This window comes from Peromyscus leucopus, chromosome 1 (assembly GCF_004664715.2).
Source record: "Peromyscus leucopus breed LL Stock chromosome 1, UCI_PerLeu_2.1, whole genome shotgun sequence".
Lineage (NCBI taxonomy): Eukaryota > Metazoa > Chordata > Mammalia > Rodentia > Cricetidae > Peromyscus > Peromyscus leucopus.
The window spans coordinates 73,001,214-73,013,050 of NC_051063.1; the positions used below are offsets into that span (position 1 = coordinate 73,001,214).

Consider the following 11,837-nt stretch of genomic DNA (forward strand, 5'->3'; position numbering starts at 1 on the left):
GCAATATCGCTCAGTGATAGAGTGCTTGCCTAGCACACACAAGGTCTTGTGTTCCACCTCCTATACCAATAGATAGATAGATAGATAGATTGATAGATAGATAGATAGATAGATAGGTAAAATGCACACACACACACACACACACACACACACACTCCAAGCCACATTAACAAAGGAAAATAAATAGTTGAATTAAATTTTAATTAAAAAAATCTCTTTTGGGGATTAGGGAGATGACTCAGCAGATGACTTCCTGCACAAGTATGAGGACCTGAGTTCAAGTCCAGGTGATCCTATTTGGGGAGATTCTGGAAACTTCTGGAAATGACCTGGGATTGGGGAGGGGCAGGGTGTGGTCTTGAAGGTTCTACCAGGTTCCCAGTCTCTCTCTGTCTCTCTGCTTGTCCACTGCCAGGTGGAGAGGGTCCTCTTGCGTGTGCTCCACCACCACAGCGTCCTGCTTCATCTGTCACAGATCCTAAGTCAGCTGAGCCAAGGACTGTGAATTCAAACGAGCCAGCGAGCCAAAATAAACCATTATTCCTTTTAAGTTGTTGTCTCGGATATGTTTGTTGGTCACAGCTATGCAAAAATCACTTTTATACCACTCTACCCACACAGGGCCTTTTATTGTCACTGTGTTGGGCACCCTCAACTGTCCCCTGGCCCAAGGAGGCACCTGAAAAATGACACTGTTGACACCTATGAGAAATTAGTTCTGGGTGACAACATGTCTCACTGGGAAAATGGTCGTCTGCTGAAAACACTGTACGTTTCTATTTTCTCCTCAGACTGGTGAAGCTCAAACGGAGGAGGAAACCAGTATAGTCAGCTTGAGCCTAGACAGCCCTGCATCATTCTGACTCCAGGGGTGACCTCCAAAATCCTCAACCAAGACTGCAGGGCACACTATCAACCTGGATTAGCTACAGATTTATCAGCCTGTTCCTTGCTTCTGACCCTGCAGGCTCAGGGAGGATATGAAGTGGCCTCTGGACTGGCCTCCATCCTTCTTTGCCCTCCTTCTGGAAGATGCTACAGCTCTTGCTCACTCCTGTGAGTACTGGAAGACACAAATCCAGCCCAAACCCCTTGACTCGGCCCCGGACCTCATAATTCATAAGGCATGGGTTCATTCAACCCCTCCAAGAGCTTGATGGCATCAAACGTTCTGATGCAAACCAGGGTGCGGCACCAGGTTCCTTTTTTTTTTTCTTTTTTTTTCTGCCAACTAAAGAAGTAAACAGCAGGAAAGAAGTGTTACTGGGATTTTTGGGGAGCCCTGCAGAGCCATTACATGATGCCCAGGAAATCAGAGTCCCCTCTTGGGGGTTCTTAGTCCCATTAACAAAGGAACCTCAGGGACAATGTACAGAGTTTCCACAGAATGCTCCAGGCAGGCAAGCTGTAAATCTTCTGTCTGAAAGAGAGGAGGACAAAGGGGAAGAGAAGGAACAAAAACCAGCCCACAGCAGGTTGGTGGCGCACACCTTTAATCCCAGGACTCAGAGGCAGAGGCAGGTGGATCTCTGTGAGTTTGGGGCCAGCCTGGTCTACAATGGTTGAATTGTGAATACCAGGACACCCAGGGCTATGTAGAGAGATCCATCTCAAATAAATTAATTAATTAATTTTAAAAAAAAGCCAGCTCCTTGAGATAAGGGGGCGTGGAGGTCAGCCACTTACTGAGTGCAGTCACCATCGAGAAAGGAGTTTTAGAAAAAAGAACAATTAAGGAGTTACAAATCATACTTAGAGGCGGGCGGTGGTGGCGCATGCCTTTAATCCCAGCACTAGGGAGGCAGAGCCAGGCAGATCTCTGAGTTTGAAGCCAGCCTGGGCTACAGCGCAAGTTCCAGGACAGGCAATAAAACTACACAGAGAAACCCTGTCTCAAAAAACAAGGAGGCTGGAGAGATGGCTCAGAGGTTAAGAGCACCGGCTGCTCTTCCTATGGTCCTGAGTTCAATTTCCAGCAACCACATGGTGGCTCACAACCATCTGTAATGAGATCTGGTGGACCAAACACTGTGTACACGATAAATAAAATAAATCTTTAAAAAAACAAAAAACAAAACCAAAATCATACTTAGGTTCTGGCGGGCGAGGGCTATACCTCTCTGGGTCGGGCTTCAGAAAGATGGGCAGACCTAGCTGAACCTCAAGTCCACTCGTAGGGGATGTGGCAGAGAACAGGAAATCTTGAAAGGAAAAATGCATTGTCTTAGGGGGACCTCGATTCCTAGGGGTGGCCCCTTTACCAGATACCTCACCTGCACCACTGGGTTAAGGGAAGAGATAAGGGCACATCTCTGCCTACATGTAGTTTCTATTCTTTACACTCATCCCCGCTTCGCAGATGAAAAGCTAAAGGTTGAAAGGGGTTAACTACCTCAGACCCTGTCTCCGAGTTTCAGATGGAGGGCAGAACCAGCTACATAACTTGTAGGCCTGGTGTGAAAATGAGAATGAAATACGTTCAAACCTTTTAAAATTTCAATATGGCGGCAGGGGACCGACACCAAATGTGGGGGAGTGAGGCAAGGCTTCCGTGGCCGGTCAGAGCATGTTCTAGCTCCCCGCAGCTGCTCCTTGGGCTCCTGGCCTGAAGCCCCCGGGGTGGCAAGGGGTCCTCTCCAGCAAGCCTGCAGACTGAGGCGCCTGGACCCAGAGGACCACAGGCTCCAGCAAGGGCCCCCTGCGCCACTGACTGCATTAGCAGAATTCAATTGTGATGCCCTCTAACTGCAATCCTTTTCTAGGAACAAGAGACCAAACTGAATTAGAGGGAGCGCCGTCCATACTTTCATTCATAGGCAGAAAAAAAAAATGGAATAAAAGCAAAATTAAATTTTACTTTGTGGTCCTGGACTTAGGAGGCCAAGGTCCTAGAGTTGAGTTTGCATCTGACAATTCAGCTTGCCTGGGAGCCAAGACTTGTCTTTTGGCCTTCGTTTCTTTATCTGTGAAATGGGGATAAAATAACTGCTTGCTGACTTCTAGAAAGATGAAATTAGGTACTGTTTAATTTTAGAGAGTTCTATGGTTCCCTGAAGCATGAATCCAGAATCCCCCAAATGCCTAGAGGTCAATAAAACATACAAAATAAGATGCTGGGGGTGTGGCTCAGTAGGTAGACTGCTTACTTAAGATGCATAAATATCTAGGTTTGAGCCCCAGAACTTAGGAGGTAGAGTCAAGAGGATCAGAAGTTCAAGGTTATCCTCATGCAAACATTGTTTTGTCTCAAGCCACTCTGCTTATCAGCACACTGAAGTACAAAATCTTGGCTGAACTATTCACACTTTTCTTAACAGCCAAGCCCCAGGACCCGTGCATTACTTTATTTCACTCCAGCATGAATATTTCATAAATTACATGCAATTATTAACAACATCAACACTAGCAAATTAATTACTGTCAATTCATATTAATAAAGTTGCGTTTTGTAATAAATAAAGGGAGCTCACCCGGCCCCATCCGTCTCCAGGGCATTCACGGTTGTCAATTGTCCTCTACTTCAGGCTAAAACAAAAGTAATCAAATAACTAATTATTGTACAAAATGTATCACCGCTTACACATCAATGAAAACTCAGTTATTTATAACCTCAAGGACTGAATATTCAAAGTAGTGTTTATTCCTATGCTAAGAGGAATTTCCCAGCCTTCTTTTTACACACTCCTGGGTCTCCACCCTCCACCATCTGAGTCCTGGGGAAAGTGTCCAGTGAGGACGGTCTGTGGAGATTGCCACCAGGAAGAGACTGACTCAAGTGGGAAGCCAGCAAGGTGTGGAGGCTCTGTCTCAGGAGTCCTCCCATCTTTGGGACCCAGTGACTCATTTTCTTTTTCTTTTTTCTATTTTTAATGTGTATGTGTATGATGCATGTGTAGATGGATTTTTTTTGCATGTCACCGTGTGGTGACATTTGTGGGGGAGTACCTGAATCTGAGCGTGTATGCATGTGGAAGTCTGAGGTTGTGTTGGAACTCATTCTCAATTGCTCTTCCACCTCTTTCCCTTAAGTAGGGTCTCTCAATCAAACCCAGAGCTCGCCAATATAGCTAATTTTGCTAGCCAGTTTGCTCAGGGATCCTGTCTCCACCTCCCAAGGTTGGAATTACAAGTGGTCCGCCATGCCTACAGTCTTCAGGCTTGCAGGGCCTGTGGCTACATGCCAAGAATGGTCCTTCAGGAGTTCAGGGAAAACAAACACAGGGCTTTTCTAACTAGGGCTGTCACCAAAAGTGTGTGAGATGACCAGCGCAGGCAAGTGGGACTGGCATATGGACTGGCATATGGTAGGCACACTGCAAATAGTTTGTGGTAGTTTGGATAAGAATGGCCCCCATAGGTTCATATATTTTAATGTTTGGTCCCCAGTTGGTGGAACTGTTTGGGAAGGATTAGGAGGTGTGGCCTTGTTGGAGGAGGTGTGTCACTGGGGGTGGGCTTTGAGGTTTCAAACGCACCATTCCCAGTTAGTTCTCTGTGTCTGTGCCTGTAGATCAGATGTAAGCTCTCAGCGACTGCTCCAGTGTCATGCCTGCCTGTCTACTGCCATGCTCCCTACCATAAAGGTCATAGACTCACCCTCTGAGACCGTAAGCAAGACCCCCAGTTAAGCGCTTTTTTTATAGATTGCCTTGGTCATGGTGCTTCTTCACAGCGATAGAGAAGTAGCTAAGACATACTTGATGGCTGAATGGAGAAGATCCAAATGAACTGATGTCTGGGGATAAGAAAGGAATAAGATGGTAGACAGGAGGCCCTGCAAATACTATTTTAAGTTAAGGGAACAGTGGCTGGGATGTCGCCTCCACACACCTAGGCAAGCTGTAGGTGTCGAGGCAGTAATAACAGCAGCATAGCTCCCATTGCTGAGCAATTAAGTCTTAGGAAATATGTCTCATTTTTATCAAAACTAAGTTATCATTATGACACTCATTTACAGGTGAGGAAAGGAGGCTCAGAGAAAAGAAGCAGCTTGTATAAGTTCCCAGATTGACAGATGGCAGATGCAGAACTTGGGAGCTGATCCGTGGACTCTGGGTTCTGCAAGAGTCAATTTGTCATCCTGAGTGGATTACACTCACTTGAGTTTGGGGCAAGTTCATGAGTGTCCAGAGCAGGTTAACTGGAGGGAAGACACACTCCACATCTGGGGGGCACCACCTCCTGGAGGAGAAAGCCAATGGTGCACCAGAATTCGTGGCTCTCCGCTTCATGACTGGGGACACATGTGACAGATGCCTCATACTTCTGCCTTCCCCTCTATTATGGACTTCACCATCTCTGACCACAAGCCAGAAGAAATCCTTCCTTCTTTACAGTGCTTCTCATAGTGGTCACAAAGAAAAGTAGAGTAACTAACCCAGTCTTGATCTCAACCATGCTGGCTTCCTAGTTCACAGCATTGTGGACATCAGGAAGGTCTTTGGGGGAGCAAGGCAGACAGGGGCTGGGTCTGGACCTCTGTGTCAGGAGAGAGGGCCACCAGGAAGGGCACATGAGGAGCCACCTCCGTGACTCCCAGGGGAGTAACTACGCCGAACCAGATGACTGCAGACAGCACTTTCTTAAGATCAGAACTCCAGATGGGTGGCTTTTATTGCAGGCTTATTACACAGGTGAGAAAGAGTCATCAAGTTTGATAAATATCCCTTTCCCAAACTTGGAGAAATCAGCCCACATCCAACATGCTCTATCCTTTCACAATGTACTCATTTGGATTCAGACATACAAACAAAAACAACATAAAGTAGAATTTTAAAAAAGCCTTCAGTCTCCCCCAAGAGGAGTGAAATATTAAGCCATCTTTCAGAAGCCCCAGGGACACACTTCCAGTGAAGAAACACAGTGCTGAACTGAAAGATCTCGGATTCAAAGATCCCGGAAGCCCTGGTTCTGGACAGACCCTGCACTGGGCATCATCTCTTCACTGTCCCACTGAGCCGTTCAGTAGGGATGCAGAGACACTTGCACACCTGGAAACAGCATCATTAGAAGGGATGGTGGCAGGTAGGGGCTATGACAACACACACACACACACACACACACACACACACACACACACACACTTTGGATCTAGGTCACATGATCCTTTCCCTACTGGGTTTGATTTGGAGATGGTCTTCAGGGGCCACCACTTTACAGAAGGAAAGGTAAACCATGTGGCTGGTTAAGAGTAATGGAGCCCACCTTCACCAGGCCCTGGCTCCCAAGCCAGGGGCTCCAGTTTCCACTCTCTGTTATTTCTGCCTCAGAAAGCTTCCCTCTGCAGAAACAAACAAGCAACAAGAAGTATACATGCACATATGCATTGACACATTTTTCTTAAAACCTGCAAAAATCATTGCATCCAGAAGGCCAAAGTCAATATGACATTATCCTTAATGATGCTCTTCCTCCACGTTTTTCTCCCTTCAAATTTGCTTTCCGACAGGAAGAGTTAAGTAGAATAACCACATTAACTCAGAATTTCTTGCTTTTAGCATCGCCTTCGTGTGATTCAAATTTAGCTGCTTTGCATCTAGTAGAAGCATCACACACACACACACACACACACACACACACACACACACACACACACGTAATTTGACATTCAAAGGATGAGTGAAAAAAGGCCAGAAAAAAAGAAGAGACATATTACTTAACTTTACGATAATTACCTGGGCACAAAGGCACTTACAAGAACATTCTATGTTGGATATTATCCAGAAAAATTAAACCTATGTTGCTGCCTTAATATATCTGAATACTAGAAACTAGCAGGGGAAAAAAAGCCTGGTCTATGAATAATGGCCTCTACAGCCCTGGAAGCCAACAGTATATAAGGTGGTTTTTGTTTTGTTTTGTTCCTTTTTGTATTGGAGCAGGCAAGCTCTCTTTAAAAAAAAAAAAAAAAGGAAAGAAAAAGTCTCCAGCCTTTTCCAAAATGGTGCTAATGCGCCACAGAAACTTAATTTTATAATTTACTGGCAGTCAAGATGGCAGGAAATAAAATAATTTGCTATATTCTGCACAACAAACCCTGCTTTTCCTGGGAAGGGGTAATTATCCCCATGGGAAAAAAAAAGAAGAAGAAAAAAATACGCCATCTCATATTAAGCTAAAGTCTCATCAAGAAGAGAAAAAGTGCCTCATTACGTGTAATTACCAGAGAATTAGAAACATCATTTAACTAAATGAGCGAATAATGCTCAGGATATTGAAGAAACTTGCCTGCACTTCTGCAAAGCACTCTAAGTCCCATTACAAAAATTGCCCCTCTTTAATGGAATAATTTTAGGCCTTGTCTGCCTTGCTTTAAAAATAAAGAGCCTCCGAGAGGCAGAAAGAGGCTGGCACTGCCATAAACAACTGTTGGAAGGACCTGGAGAAGGCGCTGTCTCTCCTGGAGACCAAGATTCACAACGGCTCATAATCTACTGTAATCAGGAAAATTAAACCTGAGGGCCGGGAGAAAGGACTAACCCCCCTGTTTAATTGTGCTTCCTCAAGACGGCATCGTCCTTGGAGTGTGTATTAGGAATAGCAGATGAAAGCTTTTCAAATTCGGGGAGAGCTTCCCTGCGCCAATACAAAAGCAGTTATGGCCATTGGATGTCTTCTTTAAAAAGGAAAATTATAACATACCTGCAGAGTGCCGTATACTGTGGCTTAATGCAATGATTTTTTTTTCCAGCCATTTAAAAGCTTCCAAGCTTAGGCTGGGATATCTCCTCCCCCTTCCTTCTTTGCTTTTAAATTCTGTGGAGAGTTAGCATAAAAGCAGCGGATTTACTTGTTTGTTTGCGCATGTGTGCATACCCTCCACACAGCCCATCTTGCTGCAGTAAGTCGATGGTTCTCTCCTTCCAACATGTGTGCTGGGATCAAACTCAGATCATCAGGCTTGGAGACAGGTGCCCTTAGCCACCTTACTGGGTGTAAAGGCAGTTTTTAAATTTAAATCACTGCCCCAGCCTCCAGCAACACTAACCTTAATCTTTATTCACCAGGGAACCAGGGTAGGAAAGACATCAATAATGATCACTTTTGTTTTTTATTTGTTTGCTTGTTTAGTTGGCTGTCAGGTGTATGAATGCTTTGCCTGCATGTGTCTGTGCACCCTGTGCATGCCTGGTGCCTGCAGAGGTCAGAAGAAGGCATCAGATCCCCAGAGGTTGCAAGCAGCTGTGAGCTGCCATGTGGGTACTGGGAATTGAACCCGGGTCCTCTGCAAGACCAACAAGTGTGTTCTTACCGCTGAACCAACTCTCCAGTTCAGGAAATAATCAGCATTGGTCAGAAGCTTGGCAGATGATCTGAGGAGGGTCTCCAGGGGTCACTCTCAGGAAGAAACCAGAGCATCGAGTCCTGAGACCCAACAAGGAGCCATCCCCACTTCAGAGCCAGGCCTTGCCTAGGTCTGGTACAGGTGGGACAACAAAAGAGACTTCGGGCTGTCACCTACTTCAGTCACTCATCTTGGCAGTGAGGAAGCTAAGACAGGCCCAGACCACAGAGCTTCCTGCCCAGGTCAATCACGGCCAAGTCCATATTTGTGTGTCTAAATCACAGTCACCACTCAAAATGCTCTGCCCCAGCGGGGTGAGGAGAGGTTGCAAGGGCAGAGGGTGGATGTGAGGGGATGAGGAGATAAGTGGGATTGGAATGCATGATGTGAAATTCACAAAGAATCAATAAAAGTTTTTAAATTAAAAAAAAAAAAAATGCTCTGCTCCTCAGAGCTCTGTGGCCCAAGTGCATTCTTCCTAGTCCAGAACATGTCAGTGACAGCTGAGGGTAAACGACAGTGGAAGTGTGGCGGGTGTGCTGGTCTGGACACAAACACCTGCCCTGGGAACAACGCTCCATCTCCAAAGACGAATTCTTCTGCCTCCTTGGGCCCTCGAACTGCTCCCTCTGAACCACTAGGGAGGGTCCCGTACCCAAGAAATCAAAGTATAACCAAAGGCACCTGAAGTGGTTGATTTTCTCAGAGATGAGAACGATTTTTACACAGATAAATCTGAAATCACGTTTGGGTTTAGTGACCAGCAAAGTCATTCATTTAACTCTAAGATGAAACTTGGCACTGTGGAAGTTCCCACATGAAGGAGGTATGGGAAAAAAAATCCTCCTCCTATACGGTAAGGGAAAAAAAATCCTCCTCCTATACTACACAAATGAAACAGAGAAACAAGGCCACTCCACCGTGACACGGACGACAAATGTCATCTCCGGAAGTGAATCGGGTGAACTGATTACCCCATCGCGATCACACAGCTAGGAAGAGGGGCCCAGCATCAGAACACAGGTTCCCTGGCTGCCTTCTCCGGTGAGAAGCAGCCGCCACCCCACTGGAATGCTACCAAGGACACCTCCCACCACAGGACTGCACTTCGCAGCACCATTCAGGGTGATCTCCCTAGACTCCCTCAGGATGAGTCTCCATTTCACACCCAAACTTGAAAGGATCCACACAGTCACTCTGTCACCAGCTGCCTGGCCCGGGGGTCCAAAAGACAGTAGAGGTACAAGTACACCCGAGAGGACCAAAGAGATGGCTCATCTGGAAAGGAGCTTGCTGACAAACCCTGTCACACCCTCATTTCCATCCTCCAAGAAGAGAATTGACTCCTGAACGTTGCCCTCTGATCTCTACACGTGGGCTGTGGTGTACACACACACACACACACACACACACACACACACACACACACACACATGTTTTAATGGCCTGAAGTGTTGTGAGCTATCCTTTGACCCCTTTGGTTCACTTTATCATCAGCCAGTCTATTTTCTCAATGTAGGTGACAGGGAATGCTGTAATTATTTCAACCACTCCTGTCGTTTTTTTTTTTTTTGTTTTTTTTTTTTTCCAATTGTTTCCAACCAAGCCCCCATCTTGTGCCATTAGTAAGGCAATTTCTTTTTCAAGATGGGGTTTCTCTATGTACCCCTCTGGCTGTCCTGGAACTCACTCTGTAGACCAGGCTGGCCTGGAACTCACAGAGATCTGCTTGTCTCCACCTCCCGAGTGCTGGGATTAAAGGTGTGGGCCAAGGGCAAAGTATTTTTAAATCACATAAGTTGCCTAGTCAAGCTGGCACATACCTCACACTTTGACCACCCTGTGCTCTGAACACCACAGCAGTGACAGCCCAACGACAGAGCCACAGAACTCTGAAATAAAAAACAAGCGCTCCTGTGAAGCCGAACAGCTGATCTCTGGGACCAGAGAGAGGAGGAGGCTGCAGGGATTTTAAACCATTGTGAGCAAACTAAAACAGCCAGGCAGGTGATAGAGGACGTCGAGAAAAGCCAGCAACAGCAGCCAAGGGCTAAAATGGAATGGAAAACCTCCACTCTGATAAGCCTGCCGATCCAAACCACAAGCAGAACATGTATTTACAGACAGGCACGGTGGTGGCACAGACCTGCCATCCCAGCAGAGGAGGCAGAGGCAGGAAGGAGGAATGCCAAAAGTTCCAGGCCAACCTGGAAAACATAGTGAGACTCTGTCTCAAAAAACATACAAGGGCTGGAGAGATGGCTCAGAAGTTAAGAGCACTGGCTGCTCTCCCAGAGGACCCAGGTTCGATTCTTAGTACACACCTGACAGCTCACGATGGCCTCTTCTGTAGGATGAAGTGCTTATTAATGAAAAACCTAGGCAGACATAGGGATAAAAAGCTGAGAAAGCAAAAAGCAGATAGAAGCCAGCCACGTTCTTACCACTTGGAAATCCTCTGCCAAAGAGACCTACTTCCTGTTTACCCACACCTATATGTTTTTCTGTTCTGCATTCCACTTCCTCTCTCTGCCCAGCTGCATCACTTCCTCTTCCTGCCCAGCTCTGTCACTTCCTGTCTGTCTGTCTAGACCTCCAGACCTTTATGGTTAACTAGTGTTGGAATTTAAGTTGTGTGCCACCAGCCTGGCTCTGTTCCCAGTGTGGCCTTGAACTCACAGAGATCCAGACAGATCCCTGCCTCCCGAGTGATAGGATTAAAGGCGTGTGCTACTATTGCCTGTCTTCTATGTTTAATATAGTGGCTGGCTTTTTCCTTTGATCCTCAGATACACTTTATTAGGGTGCACAATATTTTGGAGGACACAATACATCACCACACTCTTCTGACTTCTGTGGACACCAGGCATACATAATGATGTAAATACATGCATGCAGGCAACACTTGTGCACATAAAATATATTTTTCAAATTAAAAAGACAACAAAAAATAAAAATAAAATGCTTTTCTTACATATTGAATTTTTAGTTTTACCCACCAAAGACCATGTTTGAAATGTTCTAAGAGCTAAATGAAGCAATCTGTGAAGTCATGTAGCAAAAGTCAGTAAATACAAAACAAGAGACAGATAAGAAAAAAAGGTGAGGGCTGGTGGGATGGCTCAGAAAGTGAAGGTGCCTGCCGCCGAGCCTGACAACCTGCAGTCAATCCCCAGAAGACCCACATAACATAAGAATAGAACTGAGTCCCACAAGTCACCCTGACTCTCCACACATACACCCCAATTCAGACACATAAATTTAAAAAAATAAATAAATGAATAAATACAATTTAAATTTTTAAGTGGACATGGTTAGCTCTTTCTCTTGAGAGAGAGCAAGAGAAGGGAGAGAGAGAGATAGAGGAAGAAAGAGAGAGAGAATTGAAAACCTAGAAATGAAGAAAAACTAAAATAAATTCTGGACTAGACAGAGTTCATAAATTGCAAAAGAGTTCTATGGAACTTACCCAGAACATGGCATGGAGAGAAAACAAAATGATTATGAAAAGATTAATTAATATGGAGAAAATGCTACGTGGGGGGGGGGTTAT

General features: G+C 45.6%; 1 long non-coding RNA gene across 3 annotated transcripts; it reads right to left on the reverse strand.

Moving 5' to 3' along the window:
* Window positions 1–221: 221 nt before the first annotated feature.
* On the reverse strand, window positions 222–10,760 carry LOC119088797. 3 transcript variants are annotated; one of them, XR_005092526.1, is made up of 7 exons: window positions 10,729–10,760; window positions 10,108–10,176; window positions 6,205–6,280; window positions 3,471–3,525; window positions 2,858–2,963; window positions 2,486–2,758; window positions 222–499 (listed from the first exon to the last, which is right to left on the reverse strand). It is a non-coding gene; the product is annotated as an uncharacterized LOC119088797 (long non-coding RNA). The 3 variants fall into 3 exon arrangements; XR_005092525.1 differs by lacking the exon at window positions 222–499 and adding an exon at window positions 1,946–2,201; XR_005092530.1 differs by lacking the exons at window positions 222–499; window positions 6,205–6,280; window positions 10,108–10,176; window positions 10,729–10,760 and adding exons at window positions 1,946–2,201; window positions 5,100–6,043.
* Window positions 10,761–11,837: the final 1,077 nt, after the last annotated feature.